Source organism: Monodon monoceros, unplaced genomic scaffold, assembly GCF_005190385.1.
Source record: "Monodon monoceros isolate NGI ecotype Baffin Bay Population unplaced genomic scaffold, NGI_Narwhal_1 Super_Scaffold_21, whole genome shotgun sequence".
Taxonomy (NCBI): Eukaryota; Metazoa; Chordata; class Mammalia; order Artiodactyla; family Monodontidae; genus Monodon; species Monodon monoceros.
The window spans coordinates 173976643-173982032 of NW_021703778.1; positions in this window are offsets into that span (position 1 = coordinate 173976643).

Here is a 5390-nt window from a genome sequence, read left to right on the forward strand (position 1 = left end):
TGCCTGTGCCCCGAGGTTGAGGGGTGGGTGGGTGGGTTCTGGGCTGCGGGTAACATGGGGCTGCATTTTGGGGAGACCAAGCTGGAGGGGAAGAGGAAGTGGGAGGAGGGGAAGAAGGGAGGTGATGATAGGCTCCCAGCCCGTGGGGGGGCGGGGTGGAAGGAGGGCAGCAGGTGCGGTGCCATCCCCTGGACTTGGTGACTGACACTCAGGGGCTGACTGGGGGCAGCGTGTGTGGGTGGCCGTGAGGGAGGGGGGCTTTGGGCAGGATGAGGTAATCAACCCCCACCCCCAGGCCCAGGGTGAGGGCAACGCCCGGGTTTCTGCCTCCCTCCCAGAGCCAGCTGCTGAGGTGCTGTGACCCCACCTGCCCATCCTGGCCTCAGCTCAGGCCCCTCCTCCAGGAAGCCTTCCAAGATCATGCAGCTAGGCCCCCACCCCGTTCTCTCTGGGGTCCCCTGAGTGTAATCTTGTTCCAGGCCTGTGCCTTTCTCAGGATCCCTAGACCCCTAGGGTTAGTGGTGGGCCGCAGGGATGTGGGGTGGAGGCTGGGGCTGGGGGAGGTGTCCTAAGACGTGGGGGAGAAGGGTGGACGTGAGGGTAGGCTGGGCCCTGGGGGACACCACGACTCCCTCCCCCTCCTCCTCAGGGACCCTGGTGAAGTGCGGATAGGTGTCAAAGGCCAGAACCTGCTCTGGGCCAGGCTCCATGCTGGCCAGGAGGACCCCCTCCCATGCTAAAGTGCCAACAGTTACGATAGAGGTGACAAGTGCTGTGGAGTTCTCTGCCCCAAGCGGCCTTAAAGGACTTCATGGCCAGGGCCTCACTGGGCTCACCCTGCCAGGTCTCTTGGTCTCACTTAGGGTGTCTCATGAGGCTGCAGTCGGATGGGATGGGTCCAGGATGCTGGGCTGGCCAGCCCTCTGTCCTGCGAGTGGTCTCAGGGCCTCTCCTCTGCACCAGGTCTCCCCCTCTGGGACCACCACAGCAGCAGAAGTCGCGGGCCTCCCCTGGTGGAGCCCGTGGCCTGCTCCAGTAAGGCATGGAGCCCCGGGACGGGTGGCAGTGCCGGAGACGGTTTCGTTGTCACCCTGGGTGCGTTGGCTTCCTATCGCTGCCCTAACAAGTTTCCGCAGACTTAGTGTCTCCACACAAATCCATGGACGTTAAGTTCTGTAGGAGTCTGAAACGGGTCTCGCTGGGCTGAGACGAGGGCGTGGGCAGGGCAGCCTTCCTGCGGGGGCTCCAGCCTTCTCCAGCTCCTCAGGACGCCTGCACGCCTTGGCTCGGGGCCCCGTCCTCCATCTCCAAAGCCAGCAGCACAGCACCTCGTCCTCCACTTTTAAGGACCCTGTGATGATGGGCCGCCTGGACACCCCAGGATAGCATTTTAAGGCCACCTGGTTAGCAACCTCAACTCCCCCCTTGCCGCGTAACCCAGCACGGCCACAGGTTTGGGGTGAAGATGTGACATGTCGGAGGGAGGGGCACTCTGGCATCGAGTGGCTGGAGGCTGGGGCCTGCGCAACATCCCAAGAGTAGAGGACGCCGCCCCGCCCCCCGCCCCCAGCTGAGAATGACCGGGTCCCAACGTCACCAGTGACCCAGCTGGGAGCCCCTGGAAGAGAGGAGGGTCTAAGGGGGCCTGGAAACCCGGATGAGAGGAGGGTGTCACCCAGCAGACAGGTCAGACAGCACCACTCCGGTTAGGACACTGCCCCCAGTCACTGCTGACAGTGGACACTGCAGTGTCCCTTTACTCTGCTTCCCAACCGGGAGGTCCCTTCCTGAAGTCTAGGAGGAGCAATGCACCTCCCCAGACTCACAGTGACACCCCCGGGCCGGGGGTCTGCTTAGGTTCTCCTGTGGCAGAGAGGACGGCCACCCTCCTGTGTGGTCTCCCTTGTACCCTAGCCCCCGCCTGTTCTCGTGGATCAGGTGGGCTCAGAGCAGGAGCAGAGGCCACTCTGGACACCCCAGGCAGAAAGGGGAGCCCCCCAGCCCAGCCCACAGGGCACGCCCCACCCCCCCCACCCCCAAGGGCTGGCAGGGCGCCTGGGAGGTGTGTGTAGTTCGTGCCCTACTGAGGGCCACAGACAGTCACTGCCCAGTGTTGCCGGTTGAAAAAAATGAGTTCATTGGCTTTACAAGAACACTTGCTCACTATTCAGCAATCCAACAATAAAGTTTAAAAATCTCGCCCACAATTTCATCATCGAGAGGACCGCTGTCGACATTAGGTGGAGGTTGTTCAGATATTTCTAAAGGCCTAGGCAGAGGCGAGAGGATATATGGAAATACAGAATAGGGACTTCCCTGGCGGTCCAGTGGTTAAGACTTCGCCTTCCAATGCAGGGGGTGCGTGTTCGATCCCTGGTCGGGGAGCTGAGATCCCACATGCCTTGTGGCCAAAAAACCAAAACATAAAACAGAAGCAATATTGTAACAAATTCAATAAAGACTTTAAAAATGGTCCACATCAAAAAAAAAATCTTAAAAAAATACAGAATAAGTGTAGAATTCTTTCAAATTTTTAAAAATTTAATTTTAAGGGAAAACATGATCACTGAAATTAGATGAACGCTTCTTCACCCCAAGTTTACAAGATTTTGCTAAGATTATTTTTAGAAGTTACAACAAACATTGAGAGATGGGTGTCACTGGGGTTTGGGTGGTGTACGTCCATCCGATGCCGGGCTTTGAACAGTGAAGGGTGCCGGCACCTCCCCTCTGGCCCCGGCCCACCTTGCAAAGTCACTCCCGTCCCCTGCGTTCCACGTGTCATATCCGCATCCCACTGGGGGGCCGAGCTCACCGCCAGCACCTGCCCACTCAGTCTTTGTTTCAATTGCATCTTTATTGGCTGTCTTAAAGGTCAGCTTTCACATTTTTAAAGAACTTTATTTCTCAGGTTCTTCTAGGTTTAAAAATGTTTCCCTGAGGCCTTTAAACACGCATGAGAACTTGGCTGGGGCAGGATTCTTCAGTTTAGCTTTCTTACCCTTGCAATTTGCTCTTCAGGCTTTGAATGTTGATGGAGAGAGCAGGGCCAGCTTGGGGTTTTGTTTTTGTATGTGACATGCTTTCTCTGAAAAACACTTCTAAGAATCCCTGAAGTTCGGTAAGCAGGCGAGGTGGGTCTCCGTGTGACTTGCACCCCACCGTGGTCCTGGAGGCTCCCAGGTGACTCCAGGGGAACTTTCCTGTAGTGAGTCTCTGTTTTTTCTAACCGTGCGCGGCCTCTGGCACCGTGTGCCTTCCTCTGAGGCCTCTTGCCTCCACGTCTGCTGCTGCTTCTCCCATCCCTCACCAGAGGTCAGCTCAGGTCACTCGGGACTCTCCAGGCCCTGCACAAGGACGCAGCCCCGTCGAGTGGCCTCTGGGCCACTTCACCCACCGTTGGACTCCCATGGGTCCCTCCTTCACCAATGTCCCAGCCTCTCCAAACAGTGCCCCCACTATGATCACCCTGTCCCCTGACCCTCATCACTTTGTCTTCAAGGCCCGTAATGTCATGTTTATCACCTCTCCCCCGCTCCCCACTGGACCTCACAGCCGTCCCTGTTAGTCGCCCGACATCCTGCCCCTCGCTGTTTCTTGTTCTAGCGACGGCGTGATTTTGAGGAACTGTGTTTTCTCAGCTCCTAAACCTTGCTCTCGTTCTGCTGTCCCGCCATCTACTCTCTGACTTCTGATTACCGATCTCAAGATTCCAGGGCTCCTGTGGAGTTGTCTTCTGCTTCTTCAAGTCTCTTCTGCCGCGCCTCACCCCCGCCCCCTGCTGTCCTTGAGGCCGTGGACTTGGCCACACCTTCACACACCCTCCTGGCTCTCTCCTGAATGTCTACTTCCTCTGCTACTAAATGGATGAATTCCTAAGTCTTTTTTGCAAGGTGTCTCTGGTCTGTAGGCCTGCCCCTGAGCTGGTGTAAGGGCTGGGCATTGCATGCAATCTCCCTTTTTTGTTAGTCTGGAGAGGGGAAAGCAGTGTGGAAGCCAACGGAGGAGCGGGGGCTCTGTGCTGTCTCCCGAGGGTTTATTAGACGTCACTCTGCTTTGGGAGGGGGGAGACCTGTTATTCCGGCGGCTTCCCTGAGACGCGGCCCGTGGCTTTGCTTCCGGTGGAGGTCAGCCCGGACTGCCGCTCACCCCCACGGCCCCGTCCAGGGAGGAGAACAGCCCCCGCCCTTTGTTGCTTCTCCCCGCAGCTGGCAGGCGGGCGGCCCTGCGGAAAGCTGAAAGCCCTGCCTGGGCACTTATCGGTGGTTCTTAACTAAGTTTATGGTCGACTTGTTCGGTGTAGGTGGAAGGGGACTTCATGCTGCAACTTCGCCGTTCAGATGAGGAGATGCAGGCCACGAAGCTAGGACGGGGTCCTGGGGGGAGGGAGACCATTCCACCCACAGCGCCCCCGCTTGGGGAACCTGCCTAGATAGCCTCAGCCCTAAGCTCCTCCCTTGCAGCCGCCGTCAATCACCGCGGAGGTGCTCGGCCGGGGGCCTCTCCTGAGCTCCACCCCTTCGCCACTCCCCTACGTGTCTCGAAGGGATGTCCCTGAGTGGACAAGGCAGTCACCCTGGGGCCCCGACACCTCCCTCCGCTGGCCTCCTAGCAGCCAAGTTGGTCCTGGCTCCCAGCGTGGCCGGGAACCCGCTTCTCTCCACCCGGGACTCCCCCCTGCACCCACTGCTTTTCCTTGCGGGGTGCGCCCAGGCCACCGCGCTCCCCACCATCCTCGGACCTTAAGCTCACACTCGGTTGCAGGTTCTGCCGGGCCTGGGGAGGACAGGCAGGTGCCTCACCCACAGGGGCCCGTCCAGACTCGCTGTACTGGGCACGCACCGCCCCCCGCCCCACCAGCCGCGGGGTCTGGGCCGTGTCAGAGAGGCCTGCGGGACCCCCGCTCTCAGGCGGGGCCTTGCAGAGGGTCCTCTGGGCACGGCCACGCGCCTCCCTTGGCCTTCTCCTCAGGCCACAGTCCACGGAGGCAGTGCCCGCACGGAGGTGGCATGGGGGCGCCGCCGCTGTCCGGGCGGGGCGTGGGGCTGGGCAGTGGGGCAGGGACAAAGACCCCTGGCGTGAGCGGAGAGGGCCGGGCCGGGAGTCAAGAGGCCGCGGCTGGGCCGCTGCGCTTCAGGGAAGTGAGGGACTCGGAGGAGACCCTGCGACAGGAGGGAGGGTGGGAAGGAGGAGCGGGAAGCCCAGGAAGGACTCGGACCGGCGTGGACGGCTGGTGGGGGCCGCTGCGGGGGGGGGCTGGGGGAAGACCCCGGGGGGCGCGGGCAGGCGGCTGGGAGCGCGCGGCCGCGGGTCGGGTAACCGCCCACTCGGTGGGCGGTGGCGCCCGAGGCCCCTCCCTCCTCGCGGCCGCTCCTCCTCTTCCTCTCCCG